The sequence below is a fragment of the Podarcis vaucheri genome, assembly GCF_965113315.1.
Source record: "Podarcis vaucheri genome assembly, chromosome: 18".
Classification (NCBI taxonomy): domain Eukaryota; kingdom Metazoa; phylum Chordata; class Lepidosauria; order Squamata; family Lacertidae; genus Podarcis; species Podarcis vaucheri.
In genome coordinates, this window is record NC_138756.1 from 732,836 (window position 1) to 752,061 (window position 19,226).

At 47.5% G+C, this 19,226-nt stretch overlaps 1 protein-coding gene across 3 annotated transcripts in view; it reads left to right on the forward strand.

The window, feature by feature from the left end:
- LOC309523220 (guanine nucleotide-binding protein G(I)/G(S)/G(O) subunit gamma-7) overlaps positions 1 to 19,226 on the forward strand; it is a 96,181-nt gene that overhangs the window by 62,595 nt on the left and 14,360 nt on the right. For all 3 annotated transcript variants that reach the window (XM_082207025.1, XM_082207023.1, XM_082207024.1), the window contains exon 3: positions 11,764 to 11,791. The gene's annotated coding sequence lies outside the window, so the exon portion shown is untranslated. The remainder of the gene's footprint in view (positions 1 to 11,763; positions 11,792 to 19,226) is intronic.

Genomic DNA, 19,226 nt, shown 5'->3' on the forward strand with positions numbered 1-19,226 from the left:
TGAGTCACGTTTCTCCATATATCTGGCTCCTGTGTTGGTGAACTAGCCTCCTTCTCAGGGGAGACCCCTGTCTCCTCCTTGGTGGAGAGGGTGTGCTTTGTTGCTTCCAAGAAGAGCTCCAGCTCTCTAATTCTTTGGAGCGTTGCTACACGTTCCTCCAGTTGCTGGACTTTGTCTTTTAAGAGGGCAATCAACATGCAATTGCTGCAGGTAAAGCTTCCTGCAACCTTTGGCAAGATGGCAAACATTGCGCAGGAACCGCAGGCGACTGCAGCTGTTCCCTCCCCCTCCATCTTGAGAACGTGTCGTTGGGGGTGGCTACAGCGGTCCTCCATCATAAAAAGCGTGAAGACAGGACAAATAACTCCCCCCACAAAAAACCTAGGTCTCCCCCAACAAACGTTTGAGACTAGCTCCCCTAAATCTAAAAGATGGATCAAACTGCGCGCGCCGCTGCCCTGCAAGCTCTGATATGCTCCTCCCACAGCTAATCACCTGCCTCAACAGAAACCCTGCCCCCTCTGACCTTTGCACAGGGAGAACAGCTAATCAGCCACAAAGAAACACACACACACACACACACACACACAAGAAAACCCTTTTTGCTCCTTCAACTGCTGCCCTGCAAACTCAAGGGATCTAAGGGATCTAATGATGTTTTCTTTAAGAGCGGGCGCACCACTGCCTCCTTCAATTCCCCAGGAAATATCCCGGTGCCAAGGGACAAATTGATGATATCCCCCAAGGGGGCCCGCACCTCGTCTGGACACGCTCTAATCAGCCAAGACGGGCACAGGTCAAGAAGACAGGTGGTGGGCTTTCCAGCTCGGAGGAGTCTGTCCACATCGGCTGGGGATATCTGGTCAAAGTGGTCCAATACTGGACCCGAGGACAGTCGAGGGGCCTCCAGTTCCTTTATTGTATCCAAATTGGCAGGGAGGTCATGGCGGAGCAACAGGACCTTCTCCGCAAAAAAGCTCGCAAATGCCTCACAGCTGTGTGTCAGATTGTTATTTAAATTTGGCTGTCCTTCAAGGGACGTTAAAGACCTAATTATACTAAATAATTGCGCCGGGCGAGAGCTAGCGGATGCAATGGAGGCCGAGAAGTAAGACTTTTTAGCGGCCTTCACTGCCATCTCATAGGTTTTCATAAAAACCCTATAAGATGTTCTTGAGGCTCCATCACGGGCACCCCGCCATACTCGCTCTAGCCATCTGAGGTCCCGGTTTATTTTCTGAAACTCCTCAGTAAACCAGGGAGCCCGGTTTCTGCGGAGTCGCAGAGGGCACTTAAGTGCGATCTCATCTATGGCTGCCAGGAGCTGGGTATTCCAGCCCTCAACAAGCTCAGTCAATGAGTCGCCAGGGGGAGCAAGGTCCCGCAAGGCTTGACGGAATCTATCAGGGTCCATTAGCCTCTGCGGGCGAGCCCAAATCGGCTCGCCACCTAAGCAGGGTGGGGGTGGAAAGTCAATCCTGGCTTTCAGAGCGTAGTGATCAGACCATGGCACCGAAGACACCAGGTCCAGAGCCTGTGAGGAGGGAGTGGCATCAGCATGGATGTTGAAGTCCCCCAATACCAATAGGTTAGGGAACTCCAAGGCCCAGCCGTCCACCACCTCCAGCAGGCCTGACAGGGTGGCTGCTGGTGTGCTAGTGGCCGGTACACCAGCCAGACAGCCAAGCTCACCTCAGAGCCCCACACTAGGCCAACACATTCAATGCCGGGGATCGATGGCGATGGTAGAGCCCTGAAAGAACAATCTTCCCGGATTAATAATGCCACCCCTCCCCCCCGGCCCACAGTCCGTGACTGGTGGAGGACGGAGAAACCCGGGGGCGTCATCTCTCGTAAGGTAACAGTTTCCCCTTCACGCACCCAGGTCTCCGTCACACAAGCCAGGTCGACCCCATGCGAGGTAAAGAAATCTCGCAGGGTAGCGGTTTTGTTGCCTATAGACCTGGCATTGCACAGCACCAGTGATGGAGGTAAGTAATCCTTGCTCACCCTACCCTCGTCCCTTGGGATGGGGCGCAGATTGGAAGGGGTACGAGCATATCCGTATCTCGATCCCCTTCGCCTATAACATCTGCCCCCACCACCATACCTCCCTCGCCCCTCCACGGTAGCAATCCCAAGCCTCATACAAGCCTCCATTTACAAAATAGAAAACAAAACAAACCAAAAACAATTATACCTAAACAAAACCAATCCCCACCCCAAACCACAATAAAACGGAACAAAATAAAAATACATAGATAAAAACCACTGTTCACGGTGGTACAACAAAGTAAAAAGTAAAAACACCTTTAAAACACTTTGAAACATTTTGAACATTTTCTGCAGCAGCACCAGTGTCCTTAAAACTGTAGCGGAGGTGAGTCTGGGCCCCGCCCCCTAGGCCAGGTGGAGTTAGCCTGAGGAGGGAGCGGCCTTCCCCAACACTCACGGTGCAGCAGCAGTCCCCAGCAGCCGGTCTCATTCGGAGGCATTCGCTGCCTCTGACTCCCAGCAGCCATCAGGGCTGGCTCCTTTGGCCTGGCGCTTGTGGGCTCCTTTGGCCCTCTGCAGGGTCTGGGGGCTGCTGGGGACTCTTCACCCCAGTACAGAGGAAGGGGCTGCTCCGCTTGCAGGGTGGATGAACGCGGCAGGGCCCTGTGGAATGTGCGAGAGGCACCGAGTGTGTGCGAGAGTGATCGCATCTTGTGTGACTCACGCCTGTCCTTTTCCACAATGGTGATAGGGTGATGCTGTCGCTATGGGGAACCCCTTGCCAAGCTGCGTTGGCTGCGTGGGCATCCCAGGGCTCCCCAGCTTAGCGGGTGCAGGTGGGTGACGTGGTTTTCTCTCCTGCGTCATCACACGGCCACCATGGCCTCCCCACTGCACCCCCCAACCTTCTTAAATGTTCTGGTACAAAGCTGCAGGAAGGACAGAAATGCTCTTGGGCAGCTGTGCCCTGCGCAAATCCCTCTTTCTTTTGCTTTCTTTGTGGCGGGGGGAGAGATGGGGGGAAAGAAAGAAAGGGGCTATTGTCTCCAGTGATTTCTGTGTCTTCCCTTGCTATGGGACTTTTGAGATTTGTGGAGCAGGGAGCAAGAGGCCCCAGGACCCTACAGGGTGTCTCTGCCCAGAAGAGCAACTGCCCCATTCCTTCTCTCACCACTGATCACTCAAGGCAATTCCTGCAGCCAGGCGGGTGCCAAGGCTGAGAGGGGGGGTCTTGTCGTCTGGGCAGCCCAGGACCCCCAGTCACACGGCCCAGGCTGGTGCCCCAAGGAGGTCACTTTGGTGCTGCTCGCACAGCGATTTGGCTTCACCACTGGAGGCACACTCCTTTGTCTCTTGAGACAGGCGGATGCCAACCACCTCACTGAGCTCTGTCATGGATCATGGAAACACAGGCAGGTCAATGTGTCCCTCTTGCTCAGCATGGCCTACTTTGGCTGACAGCAGTGCCTTCGCTCTCCCAGCCCTGCAGGAAACCAGCAAAATGGACATTAGCCTGAGAGCCATTCTCAGAAGTGTGGAGGCAGAGCACATCCTGACTCAGAGCCACTGATAGCCTTTTTCTCCATAAGTTTGACTAATCCTCTTTTAAAGCCATCCCAGTGGTGGCCTTCGCTGCCTCCTGTGGCAGGGAGTTCCACAGTTTAACTGTGCTGTGCAAAGAAGTTTATCCGCCCTGAATCTTCTGATGTTTAGGGTGTCGCCAAGTTGCAGCATTACAAGAAAACTTTTCTCTCTCTGCTTCCTCCACTCCATGTATGACCTTACAAACTTCTGTCATGTTGCTACGTCTGACCGGACACCTTGAGAAAAGCAGGGTGCCGGATTCGATGGAGCTCCCCTTGGCCCGATCCTTTTTTTTTTAATGATATTTATTACTTTTCCAACAATTTAAACACAACACAACAAACAAACAAAAAAACTAAAAAGAACAATACAATACAAAAACACTAAATAACACTGACACATTAAACTAACATAACCAAACAAAAACAGTTTAAAACACATTCCGTATCTTATCTTTCATTCACTTATTTCTACGACCTCCCCACACCTCCCTTTTTGTATTCCACTTCTATTAGTTGTTTCAGCAATTCCTTTCCATCTTCCTCTGTTTCCTATCCTATAATTATCTTAACACATTCTAACCTTATTTTTCCTTTAATACTCTATTAATCTATTTATACTTATTTCCTTGTAACATTTCTACTGAAGCCATATCACTTCATTCCAACATTCTTCTAACATTCATTAATTTTACAGTGTTTCTGTAAATAGTCTTTAAACTTTTTCCAGTCTTCTCCCACCGACTCTTCTCCCTGGTCTCGGATTCTGCCAGTCATTTCCGCCAGTTCCATATAGTCCATCAACTTCATCTGCCATTCTTCCCTGGTGGGTAAATCTTGTGTCTTCCAGTACTTCATGATAAGTATTCTTGCTGCTGTTGTTGCATACATAAAAAAAGTTCTACCCTTCTTTAGCACCAATTGGCCGACCATGCCCAGGAGAAAGGCCTCTGGTTTCTTCAGGAAGGTATATTTAAATACCTTTTTCATTTCATTCTAAATCATCTCCCAGAATGTCTTAATCCTTGGGCATGTCCACCAAAGGTGAAAGAATGTACCTTCAGTCTCATTACATTTCCAACATTTATTGTCGGGCAAGTGGTAAATTTTTTCTAGCTTGACTGGTGTCATGTACCACCTATAAATCATTTTCATTAAATTTTCTCTTAGGGCATTACATGCCGTAAATTTCATACCTGTGGTCCATCCCAGTCAGCCATCATTATGTTATGTCCAACATCTTGTGCCCATTTAATCATAGCTGATTTCACCATTTCATCCTGAGTGTTCCATTTCAACAACAAGTTATACGTTCGTGACAAATTCTTGATTTTTGGATCTAACAATTCTGTTTCCAATTTTGATTTTTCCACCTGGAAACCAACTTTTTTGTCCAATTTATATGCCTCCATTATTTGGTAACAATGGAGCCAATCTCGCACTTTGTTTTTCAATTTTTCAAAGCTCTGCAATGAATTTTAACAGGGAGAAATGTAAAGTATTGCACTTGAGCAAAAAAAATGAGAGGCACAAATACAAGATGGGGGGACACCTGGCTTGAGAGCAGTACATGTGAAAAGGATCTAGGAGTCTTGGTTGACCACAAACTTGACATGAGCCAACAGTGTGACGCCTCAGCTAAAAAAGCCAATGCAATTCTGGGCTGCATCAATAGGAGTATAGCATCTAGATCAAGGGAAGTAATAGTGCCACTGTATTCTGCTCTGGTCAGACCTCACCTGGAGTACTGTGTCCAGTTCTGGGCACCACAGTTCAAGAAGGACACGGACAAACTGGAACGTGTCCAGAGGAGGGCAACCAAAATGGTCAAAGGCCTGGAAACGATGCCTTATGAGGAACGGCTAAGGGAGCTGGGCATGTTTAGCCTGGAGAAGAGGAGGTTAAGGGGTGATATGATAGCCATGTTCAAATATATAAAAGGATGTCACATAGAGGAGGGAGAAAGGTTGTTTTCTGCTGCTCCAGAGAAGCGGACACGGAGCAATGGATCCAAACTACAAGAAAGAAGATTCCACCTAAACATTAGGAAGAACTTCCTGACAGTAAGAGCTGTTCGACAGTGGAATTTGCTGCCAAGGAGTGTGGTGGAGTCTCCTACTTTGGAGGTCTTTAAGCAGAGGCTTGACAACCATATGTCAGGAGTGCTCTGATGGTGTTTCCTGCTTGGCAGGGGGTTGGACTCGATGGCCCTTGTGGTCTCTTCCAACTCTAGGATTCTATGATTCTATGATTCTGTCTCCATCTTGTTTTAGAATTTCCCAATATTTCGGCCATTTGGCCTCCATATTGAGTTTTTTCTGTGCCTTCACTTCCATTGGTGACAACCATCCCCCCCCCTGGCCTGATCCTGTGCAGAGTTCCCCGTGCCTCACCATGTTCTGCTTTGGAGGTGCTCTGCCTCTGATTTGCAAGTGGGTCGTGTGCTGCTGCTGCTGCTGCCCTCGTGCCCCATTTGCTGGCTTCCCCTGGGTTGGCGTCTGGCTGGACACCACGGTGGGGGACCCAGGAGGCTGTGCTCAATGGAGCCCCTTTGGGCAGCGCTCAGCATAGGGCCTGTGTACTATGGGATGCCTGCTGCTGCGCCTCCTGCAGGATGCCCCTTTGCAGACCTTGAGCCGCCCAGAACTTGCACTCTGCTTCCACTGCCAGCTGCTCGGAGGAACCTTCTCTTTGCTGCTTCTCCTCCTCTGATAGCAGAAAGCGGAGGTTGCCCTCAGATATTGTGGCTGGAGACAGACAGCACCTTCCTCTCCCGTCTCCTTGGCTGGCTTTCGGCGCTTTTCTCCGCTCCGCTCTTGCTGCTCCTCTCTGTCTGTTCAGCACATGCTGCACCAAGGCTGTAATTACGTTTCCAGAGCTCGTGAGAAAATGCTGGACTGTCTGTATATCTTCTCTCCTTTCTGCTTGCTTTCTCTCTTCTTCTTTTCTTAATCAGCAAGTATCAGTGATACAGATCTCAACAGCTTTACAAAAGGAGGGTGCCATTGGATTAGCAATCGCCTGGCACCAGCAGTGGTGATGGTGTTTTTAATCCTTGCTTCTCTACGTTTTGACTTGCTCTCTTGGCTGCAGAAGATGGGGCTTCATTTGCAGGCAGCCAGTGATCCTGCATAAGTACGGTATATTCAGTTGAAAGGGGGTGGCAAGGTGGAAGGGGGCCTAGGGCACGGAATTCAGCTTGCAAGAAATGAGAGCATGGTTTGTGGGGGGTGTTTTTAGGCAAGGCACTGGCCCAGGAGACTGCGGAGGTGATGGGCAAACGGATTTTTGAGGGGCTCAGCTTAGCTCTGCCTGGCCCCAGATCTGTTGGTCAGCTGCATGCAGGAGGCCTCTGGTGTCTCCAGGCAGGACTGGGAAGAGAATCTGCTGCAGACAGCACCAAGCTAGACAGACCCATTGTCCAACTTGCTATAAGGCTGTGCTTCCTGCAGTATTTAAATCAGCCTTTCACCCAGAAACATGACTAGAACCTTGTTTTATGAGCTGCAGGTCGGTGGTGCAGCACTTGCTCAGCATGCCAGTTCAATCCTCAGCACCTCCAGGTAAGGCTGGCAGAGGCTGCCGGACTCTGAAACCCCAGAGAGCCGTTGCTGGGCGGACTCCAGTGGTCTTACTGGGTTTAAGGCAGCGTCCTGCATCCATCCCGGCAGGAGCAGCGTAGGTTTGCACCATACCTGCAGCCAGTGGGGAATCCAGCAGTTCTGCCCAGAGTCTGGGGTTTACCTTGGTGCAGCAACACTCAGGCCACTCTGCCGCTTAGTGGAAGGCTATTATTATTACTTACTTACTTACTTACTTACTTACTTACTTACTTACTTTAAATACCACCCTTCATCTGAAGATCTCAGGTCTCACAAAATACAAATACAGGATAAAAACACAAAAGAAATAGTTAAAGCCAAAACAAAACAATACCCCCTCCCTGCCCAAAAAACATGTAAAAGCCGTAGAATATTAATCAGCCAAAGGTCTGGGAGAAGAGGAATGTTTTTTCCTAGCACATAAAAATATATAATGAAGGTGCCAGGCAAACCTCTCTGGGAAGAGCATTCCACAAATGGGGAGCCACTGCAGAAAAGACCTGTTCTCATGTTGCCACCCTCCGGACCTCACCTGGAGGCGGCACATGAAGAAGGGCCTCAGAAGATGATTTCAGGGTCCAAGTCGGCTCATATGGGGAGAGGCAGCCCTTGAGGTATTGCAGCCCTGAGCCGTTTAGGGCTTTACAGGTCAAAAGAAGCACTTTGAATTAGAAAACTAATTGGTAGCCAGTGCAGTCAGATCAGTGCAAAATGCTCCCGCTTTCTTGCCCCGGTGAGAAGCCTAGCCGCTGAATTCGGCAGCAGCTGAAGTTTCTGATCTGTCTTCAGAGGCCTTGGAGTACTTTGTGTTGCATATTGTTTTAGCATATAGTTGACAAGTGCGTTCAACCCAAAAGCAAGCTTCAGAAAGGATGTGAGATGTGTTTTCTCGGACATTCTCCCCATCCTCCAACCACTATGGGGGGGGGATTCTGATGCTCTGCTTGCGATGAGCCAGGGCTGCCCACCGTTGGAGGCAGGATCCTTGGCTTGGTGGGCCTGCTTGGGGTCTGGCCCTCTCATTCCCATCTCGCAAGCATGCAGTGGAGAGAAAGGGGGCTGAAGCACATTTGCAGGCAGGGCAAGCAAGGAGGAAGAGCATTGCTTCATTTTTGTTCCTGAATCTGCCTTAAATGATCCTTTGGGGAAGGGCAAGGAGCTGGCCCAACCCCTTTGCTCCCCTTGTTGTTCTTGGCGGGGCGGGGGTGGGGGATTCATCACAGGTGAGGTTCAAGGTTCATGCTGCAGAATCTGTTTTCCCATCAGGCAGGCGGCAATAACACAGCACCCCTCCTCTCTTTCCGTGTGGAATAGTTCAGGGCGTTGGGCGGTAAAATTCCATATGTTGCCCAGGCTGATCCCCCCCTCCTCCCAGGTCTGCTCTGTTCCAGCTTATCGGAAAACATCTGGCACTGCTGCGCTCCCTCCTCCCTTGACACGCCTGGGGCAACCGAATAGGCAGTCCTCCAAGGCCTTTGCTCTGTGCCAGGTGGGTCGGGGGCCACCATTTTCCAGGGCTGCCTGTTGCCCCAGAGACTCCTCTGTGTTTTTCCAATATTCACATGCCTTTGCAATCTCTATATCCTGCCCTGCCCTGTAACTTTGTGAGGAGCAAAAATGGTTGGACGCAGGCATGTGGAACGCTGCAGTATCCCCTGAGGGGTTTTCAGTCTGGCTCCTGAAAGGGCACCACAGCAGCCAAAACAGCCCCAGGCTCTACCCAGAACCGTCAGCCATCCTGCACTGGGTTCCTGAGTGTCTCATGGCAGCAGCCCCAAAGCTGGAGTGGCCAATCAGGGCAGAGGAGGAGGTGGCGGCGGCAGTGGCCCAAGGCTAGGGGAAGCCGTGGCCTGGCGTGTCATCAGGTTGCTCCAGGTGAGCCCATGCCAGACCTGAGCTTCTCCTCTCCAGCTTTCACAGCCACAGGGCCTCGGGTTGCACTCGCATTCAGCAATCAAGCAGCGGCTCAGTTCCTGGTTGTTGCGCTGTCTCAGCCTTGCCTGCAGCTCACCTGCTCCCTGAACAGGCCCGCCTTGAATTGGGTGCCAGGATTGGGAGCCTGATTTCCCACCTGTGCACAGCAGCTGGAGCAGCTGGCTCAGGGGTAGGCAACCTATGGCCCAGGGACCGGATCCGGCCCAATCGCCTTCTCAGTCTGGCCCGTGGATGGTCCGGGAATCAGCGTGTTTTTACATGAGTAGAATGTGTTCTTTTATTTCAAATGCATCTCTGGGTTATTTGTGGGGCATAGGAATTTGTTCACACCCCCCCCCCAAATATAGTCTGGCCCCCACATGGTCTGAGGGACGGTGGACTGGCCCACGGCTGAAGAAGGTTGCTGACCCTTGATCTGGCTCCATTTGGGGTGGGTGGGCTGGGCAGGCCCATTTTGTGGCCTGTCTCTTTTCCTTCTTAGAAAACGTGGCAGCCGTTTTCTGCCTTGCCACATCAACAGCCATTTGCGGCAGGTGCCCATGGCACTTCCTCAGGATGGCAAATGGGCCCATTGCCCCCACCCAAAGAAGGCAGGGGGGGACCCCTCAGCTGGAGCTTCTGGATTCCCATGAAGGAGACGTGTTCTGGTGGGCATCTCCAGTAGTGAGGAAGGGGAAGCCAGAAAGTCTTGGCTCCCTGTCACAGCCAAATCCCAGTCCGTCTCTCCCTAACAAGCCACCTGAAGCCGTTGCTGGAAAGCTGGGCTATCGCTCCCAGCTCCGTCCAGCTCTTTTTCCGAGGCACCGGGGCAGGGGGGCGTTGTTGGCTTTCCTGCTTTGGGCTTCACCCTGCTTGCTCCCACTGCCTGCCTGCCCGCCTGCCTGCCCGCCTGCCCTCCCTCCTTGCCTTGCAAAGGAGAAAGAGAGTGACTTCCCTACAAGGCAGGCCAAGGCACACTTCTGAACTCCACCCCCTGCCTGTGAGTCATCCCTTTTGTTGTGAAGCATTTGCATCCCTGGAGTAATGTCCTTCCAGTGACGCCTGGCAAAGGAATTTCAGGCACGAGGAGAATGTCTGCTCTGTGGGGCCAGGGGGTGGGGTTTTTTTTGGGGGGGGGACCCAAAGCACACTGGGTCTCTCCGCCACTGCCCATACTGCCATTGCCTCACAGCTTCCTGCACAGCATGTGTGGGTTTTCCCCTCTTGCCTCTCAGGAGCTGCTCCTGAGTCAAAACTCAGACCAGTGGGGCAGAGAGAGACTGAGCAATCTGCAGACATCTAGGGCCCAGGGCCTGTCATCTCGCCAGGCGGTTCCTGAGCCTCTCTTCTCTCTCTGCCTTGCAGGGGCCCAGGGACCTGAAATGTGAGGGAAGCGGGGGGACGGGGACGGATGCTACCATGCTGCTCCACCTCGCAGGGTTGCTGAAAAGATAGCAAGAGGCTGTTATGTGGAGAGTCTCATCCTCCAGGGAGCCCTGTGTGGGCAGCATTGCCAAGCAGTCACCTGGCTCGGCAGTCAGTTGCTCTGAAACAGCTACCCCCCTCCCCCCTCTTGGCTCTGCAAAATTTGTGCCTTGCAGCTGCTCTGAAGAAGTCACCTGATGCCTCGGGGTGGTGTTGGTCAAGCAGCCAGGGCCAGGCTGAGCTTAATGGACCCAATTATAGAAGTCTGTCTGTCTGTCTGTCTGTCTGTCTGTCTGTCTGTCTGTCTGTCTACCTATCTATCTATGGGATGTATGAGGTGTTAGGGTAGGGTAGTACCTCTGGTGGGGGCCATGTCCTCCTTCTGGGGTGGTTTGTCCACCTTGGGTCCTCCCCACCCTCATCCCCCGGCACTCAGCTCTCACCTGCGGCTCCTAGAAGCTGTCAGCAGGTGACAGTGGCCACAGTCCCAGGAAACAGCTTTGACTGGCCAGCTGAACCAGGTGAGGGGAGCCAAGGGGTCTCAGACTCTCGATGAGTTAGGGGCTTCTCCTGCATGCAAAGACAGGCTCCTGAGGACGGAGTGGACGAGACCAAGAGGGGGGTTCAGTGGTCAAGGAGGTGGTTTCTGCCCATGTGGCTTCATCCCTGGAGAAACACTCCATTGTTTCTCGAGATAAGACACATGCCAAAAACACATACACAAAGAACAGCACATACATGCACTCTGATATGCGTATATAAATGACAGCCACCCATATCAGAGCATTGAAAGCATGTGACAGATTAGCATGTGCCAACCACTATCCCAGGGAAGGGAATTCTCTGGTTTGGGGCCTGCTACAAAATGGCCCTGCTGCCCCACACCCTGCCCTCCAAGTGGAGCTGGAGATCACGTCTCCTTCCCCAAATGTGCCAGTGGGGAAGTGTTTAGAGGGAGAGGCTGGGCCTGGGAGACTGGGTTCAACTCCCTTGAGCACAGGCTCTGCCTCTCTCAGCCTAACCCACCTCACGGTTGTTTTGAGGCTCGATTGATCATACAAACTCTCTCTCACACACCCCAGTGTGTGTAAAAGAATTTGGGACCCCCCCTCCCCTGCTGGCATTTGGGCAACCTCCTGTCTCCCCCCCCCCCAAGCTCTGTGTCAGATTGATATTTATCCCCATTCAGAAAATAAAATAAAAAAACGTAACCTTTCCTCTCTCTTTCTCTGTCTCCCTCTCAGGTGTGTTCCAAGGACGCTGGAAGAAAAGGTATGTTTGCAGGTGGCTGTGGAGCGGCTTCTGTAATGGGGTTTGGATTGGGATCTTATTCCTGGGCTGCCTTCTCTCTGGTGTGTTGGAGGTGGCGGTTGGTGACATTGACCTTTTTCTCTTGCCTGTGCCTAATGGACTGATCTCTGGCCGTGAAGGGGATCCAGGGACTGGGCAGACACGGATGGTTTTGCATCAGGGGAAAGGGGTCTGGGGTCTGACTCGGGAGAGGGGAGCAGCGATTTGTGGAGACCTGTAGCAGCCAGGAGGCAAGAGTCAGAGGCAAGGGAAGCTTCAGAGCTGGAGGAAGAGGAGCAGGAGGCAGACTAGGCAAGGCAAGGGACGCCCTCTCCTGCACCACTTGTCACCCAGAACCAGGAGGGGACTGACAAGGGAGGAGCAGAGGACGTTTCCATGCAGGCGCAGTCTCCAGCTGTGTGTGCGCAGTCCCTCAGGGAGACACAAACTGGTGGAGGGAGAGTGTGTTGAATGGTTTCTTGAAATGTAAAGGTTCATCATTGTTCCACCCGATGTGTATGTCTTTAAGGGGCCAGAGCAAGGGCCAGAGCAAAATAACGAGACCCAGCTTTACCGCTGTGAAACATAGCAGGTGCTGCTGAGTTGTGTTCATCAAGCTGTGTCAGCAATTGGGTCTAGTATATAAGGAGCAGCACTTAGCTCCTCTCCCATTACACTGGGGGATGGGTTGGTGGTTGGGTCTGGTTTGTTGTTGATGTATTTAGTGTATTTTTTTTAAGCTCACCTAACCTCTGTGCATGTGCAGAGTTCATGTCTCAGCAAATCTTTTATACCATTTAAAATGTTGCATCTTTGGGCTAAATTACCATTTGAATAAAGGAAGGGAAGGGTAAGGAGTAGATTTTAAAAATAGGGTTAGATTTTTTTTTTTTTTAAAGAAACTCAGCAATTCAAGTATTCACCAAAGCTAGCAATAGAAGTTGGTCAAATTAAATTTCTGTTAACTCAGTTCTAAGGGATCATGTTTCCTTCTCATCTGGCCAATATTGTTTTCCTGCAGCCCAAGCAAAGGGAGCGCTTCCTTTATTTACAGGGAATTGAGAGCAGGTGTTTATTAAAAAATGTGGGCTATCATTTTGTGTGATTTCCCTCTTGTCATTCATGGAACAATCAGCCACGCCCTTATATATGGGGGGAAATGGCCAGAGTCAGAATTCATAGGATCTTTAACATTCTCAGTCATTTCAGCCTTACCATTTGCGGACAAAATTTTCTGCCCTTTATTTATTTTTTAAGTCTATTTGCCAATACATCTGCAAAAAAAATGTAATCATTGTTTAGTAATGATATGGGTCTAATTTTTTATATTCAATCTATCAGTGTCAGGTTTGGGAATCATTGTGATATGTGCCTCCTTCCAAGTGTCTGGTATCTACCCTCCTCACAAAATGCTGTTCATGACCTTGCATAACACCGGAGTTAATTGATCTTCTAAAATTTTATAATACTTGGCTGATAATCAGATTAGTTTGGGTTCCCATTTTTCCTTAACATAGATCACTACCCCTCTTTTTTTGTTCACGTTTGAGTTAATAAACTCAACTCCTAACCTTTTATTTGTCAAAATATGTTTGTTTTTTGGCCACATGCGTTTCCTGTAAACAAATTACATAAAGATTCTTTTTCAATACATTCTCAATTTTATTCCTGGATATAGATTTATATGACACTCTACATAATATGAAAGCTGATCCTGAGAATGCTTTTTTTAAATATCATTTTAAAAGTCATTCTTTAGTAATTAGGAATTCCAAGTGTATCCAATACCATCTGAATTGTTTGCAGAGGATCAACAATCTCTTTTATATTACCTTTCCTTAAAACCCATTCTGGTCTCTGCCTTGAAACTATTGTCCTTAGAGGAGTTGCTGGTGTTGGCTATTTGCAGTGTGGTAGCGCTGCAGAGAGCTTGCTGGGGAGACCATGCATTAAAAAGGGACTCAAAAATAACTTAAACAAGGTTTTAATAACAAAAACAAAAACTCCTTTTACACTAAAGATAACAACAACAAACCAGACCCACCCACCAACCCATCCCCCAGGGTAATGGGAGAGGAGCTAGGTGCTGCTCTTTACATACTAGACCCAATTGCTGACACAGCTTGATGAACACAACTCAGCAGCACCTGCTATGTTTCACGGCTGTAAAGCTGGGTCTCGTTATTTTGCTCTGGCCCTTGCTCTGGCCCCTTAAAGACACCATTCAACATTTCCCCTGCGGTTCATCATTGTGGAACAAAAACATAAAGCATATTTTGTATATGTCTTTCATGTGTAAACTTTGGAAGTGCTTTTGTAAAAATGGCCGCAATTTGATTGTCACCTGGAACATATTGAAATACAATCATTTCATCAGCAATTAGTTTCTTTACAAATTTTAAGCGTAACCTTAAGACTCTAGTGCGCTGCGTATTGGTTTCTGAACATAGGATAGAAAGTCCACTCTGGGAATCAAGGCAAACTTTTACTGGTAGTGTTACTTGCATCTGTAGGTCTGCAAAAACTTGCAGATACCATTCTACATCACGAGTGGCCTGAACGCATGCACATAATTCACTCTCTGTTGTGGAGAGACAAATAATGGTTTGTGTCTGGGACTTCCATTCAAATGGACAACTGCTATAACAAAACACCATACCAGACACACCCCTGCAATTATTTTGTTCCACTGCATGAGATGCATCGCAGAAAATTTCAAAACCTTTGTCAATACTTGTTGTAAACTGCAACCTATAATGTTTAGTATGTTTAAGGTACATTACCACTCTCTTAAGAGCAGAGAAACATTGCGTAGTGGGCTTTTCCACAAATTTTGCCAGAAAGTGAAAAGCATAAGTTATATCTGGTCTTGAGATTCTTTGAATGAAATTTAGCTTGCCTATAGCAGAACGATACAAAGTTTTGTTAGGAAATGGCTTATCTTCACCTGTAAAGGTGAAACCACACACCATAGGTGTTTCCTTCCCATTTGCATTTTCTAAACGTAGCATTTCAACTAGATCATCAATTTTTGCAGTTTGATGAACCAGAAAAGATCCATTTTTGCCTTTCTCAATTTGCATGGATAAGTAATTTTTAGCTATGCCTAATTCCACCACATCAAATTTCTTCTGTAACTGTGAAACTACCTGTTCATATTCCTGTTTAGTTTTTGTAGAAATTAACACATCATCTACATACACACATATTTTTGTTACAGAGTTTGCCCTTTCCTTTATAAACACACAATTGTCTGCCTTTCCGTGTGAAAAACCAATATCTAGCAATTCTTTTGATAAAGTTTGGTGCCAATTCCTTCCACTTTGGTGCAGACCATAAAGGGATTTATTTAATTTGCATACCAAACCTTCAGCGGCATCTATGCCTTCAGGAACACGCATAAAAATTTGTTCTTTTAAATCTGCAAACAAATATGCAGTTTTTATATCTACGTGATAAACAGAATGTCCACGTTGTGATGCATCTTTTAACAAAAGCTTAACTGTTTCATATTTTACACTTGGTGAATAACACAAATCATAATCTTCACCTGGAATTTGTTGAAAACCCCTAGCAACTAATCTAGCCTTGTACCTTACAACTTCATTTTTGTCATTCATTTTAACTCTGTAAACCCATTTTGAATCAATAACTCATATCTGGGGTTTGTTGTACAAGAGACCAAGTGTTATGCTCTTTTAAAGAAGCTATCTCAGAGTTCATAGCTTTATACCAATTCGCAGCTTGGTGCTTAGGTAAATTCTGAACATCATTGTAGCTTTTTGGCTCAAAAACCGCCTTATTGGCATACACAGTATTAAAATGTTCATCTGCAAACCATTGTGGCTTCTGCCTCTTTCTATCTGAACGCCTCAGTCCGGAAGGAGAGTCAGACTCCTCAGACTTAATGGGACTAAGTGAACTACTAGTTTCAGGTTTTAAATCATCATTGTCAGGCTGAAGAGATGCCTGTGGGCTAAGCTCACAGTCAGAAAACTCAAGAGAATCTAACCTCCCCTCGGGTGCCTGTGACTTTAAATCATCAAACAAATTATCAGATTCAACAGGCTTTTTGTCTTTTTCCATTAATTCAGAAGCACTATCATTTCCTGCTGCTGCTGCTGCTTCCTCTTCTTCTTCAGTATTATCTATACCATTAGTATCTTGGAAAACAGCAACTCCATTCCAATTTACAGTTTGTATCATGCTTCTGGTAATATGAAATTTGCCAGTTGCTGGTATGTAAATTCTGTATGCCCCCTACTGGTAGCCCATTAATTTTCCCTGAACACTACGCTCACCCAATTTCTGCTTAGCGGGATAAGGCATAATTACATCTGAACCCCAAATACGTAGGTATTTCAGATTAGGGCGTTTTTTAAACAGCTTCTCATAGGGGGTGACATCTAAACCAGAATGATAACTGCGATTTCTAACATAACAAAACGCATTAAGCGCTTCAGCCCAAAAATCTTTGGGCAGATTAGCATCGTGCAAATACGTTTTAACCCCTGCCTGCAGGTCACACTGCACAACTTCAACAAGCCCATTTTGCCAGGGACTTCGGGGGCAAGATAACTCATGAGTAGTCCCCTGCGCTTCCAGGAAATTCTCAAAAACCTCAGAAACAAATTCCCCGCCCCGGTCAGAAAACAGGTTCTTAATAGGTTTGTTAAAGTGCGTTTTTACCCAGTTGCAAAAAACCTTGTACTTCTCAAATGCTTGGGACTTCTCAGCTATTGCATAAGTCCAACAGTATCTACTATACTGGCCTATCAGGGTAAGCCAGACTTCCGGGTTGGCGCCTCTGGCAATGGCGGATTTCCTCCGATCGGGAGGAATCCGCTCAGTGGAAAACAGGGTCTTAACCGCCACGGCGAGGCAGAGACCCATCAAAAATCACAGGTGGGAGAAGCCTGTGGACGTGGGATTCGGCTGGCACCTTTGCGCCCCCCCTACTCATGGGGAAACCCTGTTTTGGGGAACCGGAGCAACGTGGGGGTGAGTGGCGCGGTGCTTTGAATCGACTGCTTCTTTCACGGAGTGAAGCCGCATTGCTGTTGCCGGACAGCGCTGACTTTTTCCTGTGGACAATTGGATTTTAAACAACTGCCCATGAGTAGAACGGAAAATTGGACTATGAAATTTCTTAATTAGGCACCAAAAGCGGGAAGGTCTAAACAGGAAGTCCGCCTTCCGCTTTTGTAGATAGACTGAAGCAAAGACACGGCAAGCTAGAGTTTAGAAAGTCGTGTTTAAAGGATTAAATGTTCATCATTTAAAATTACTGAACCCCCCTTGGAAGCAGGAGAAGAGGGGGGAACCTTTTTTAGACTCTTTAAACCTGCAGAAGAGAGAGTAAAGAAAGGCAGTTTTCCACTGTCTTGAACCTGGGAGCGGGGTGTCAGGACAGACGTTTTGGGGAAGTTCATTGACTATGGACAAACGTTTTTGACAGATAGTTAAAAAAAGAGAAACATATTGACTCCATTGTTCCCTTTTGCATTTAAAAGGAACAAAATATCGACAAAATATCCGAAAAAGGAAAACTTTGTTGCTAGATCTGCTTTTAATAATAATAAAAAAGATGGATACAAATAGAAATTGTTTCCCCCTAGAGGGAGCTTGTGAAGCTGTTATTAAAGTTGAACTGGGGAGCTTTGCAGCTGTTAAGATTAAAGATCGTGGGACCAGACTTCGACCTTGAACAAAGTGGACACTGACAAACTGGAACATGTCCAGAGGAGGGCAACCAAAATGGTCAAAGGCCTGGAAACGATGCCTTATGAGGAACGGCTAAGGGAGCTGGGCATGTTTAGCCTGGAGAAGAGGAGGTTAAGGGGTGATATGATAGCCATGTTCAAATATATAAAAGGATGTCACATAGAGGAGGGAGAAAGGTTGTTTTCTGCTGCTCCGGAGAAGCGGACACGGAGCAATGGATCCAAACGACAAGAAAGAAGATTCCACCTAAACATTAGGAAGAACTTCCTGACAGTAAGAGCTGTTGGACAGTGGAATTTGCTGCCAAGGAGTGTGGTGGAGTCTCCTACTTTGGAGGTCTTTAAGCAGAGGCTTGACAACCATATGTCAGGAGTGCTCTGATGGTGTTTCCTGCTTGGCAGGGTGTTGGACTCGATGGCCCTTGTGGTCTCTTCCAACTCTAGGATTCTATGATTTAAGAATGTGCTCAGAGGCTCTGGTGCTTGCCTTTTGCAAGACAAGTGCTTTATTGGAACAGTTACATGAGAAGATGGATTTGATGACTGTTGCAATTGGAAATTTTGGACAGGCAATGGGTACCTATATAGAACCCACTCAGGAATTAATCCAGGAATATGCTTTGACAGATCAGATGAGGGAGGAGGTTGTTGCTGGACCTCGGGTGGCAGAGATGGAGGGAACTGTGGCCCAGCAGGAACATGAGTTGGTGGCTTTGACGAATGAACCTGGAAAAAGTCAGATTTGGAGAGATGGAGTTCTGTTTGGCTTGGAGATGGGGGGCTGGATGGACCCCCCTATGCAGGGATGTTTTGACCTTTCAAGTCTGGCTTTGGGCCGGGGGGAGTTTGGAGTTATGGGGGGCCGTTAACTTTGGAGGGACCTTGAAACACGCCTTTAAATACCACATGGATTTCAGTGTTGACTATGGAAAAGGGGCTGACTTGTCGAGAAGGGACAAAAATATTGTCAAGCTGGAGTCTCCCCTAGTGAAAGGAGCAGAAGACAAAGTAAAGTACGGGTATAAACATGAAGAAGACCTGCGAAAGGGACATAGAAAAGACTTAAGAGCCTCGGATATAAGGTCACCAGATTGATGGACTAGATGGATGGGATAGAAAGGACTGACAAAACCCGAGACCAGGAAGAAGAGACGATGGATGAAGAGTGGAAGAAAGTTCTAAAAATTTATTTAGAAAAGTATTGTAAAATTAATGAGTATTAGAAAAATGTTGGAATGAAATTATTTGGCTTTAGCAGAAATGTTAAAAAGAATTATGTAAGAATATGTTATGGTTAAAAGAATTTGGTATAAATAAGATTTAAGTTTTAAGTTTTAGGGTTTTTATGGTAAGATAAGATTAAAATAGATTAAGGTAATTTAATGACAGAATATTGTGAAAGATGCAAAGGATTTGCTGAGATAATTAATAACTAGAATACAAAAAAGGGAGGTGTGAGGAGGTTGATGAAATAAGTTAATGAAAATTAAGAATTTGGGAATATTGGATTTGTTTTTAATTTTTTTGTTTATTTTTGGCTTTTTGATTTAGATGTATTGTGTGTTTTGTTACTTTTCTTTTTTTACTTTGGTTATTATTGATCTGTATTGTTAAATTGTTATGTTTATCTACTTCTTTATCTCTTCTTCTCCTTCTCTTGTCTTTTCTTTCTTCTTTGTAAATTTAAAATTCTC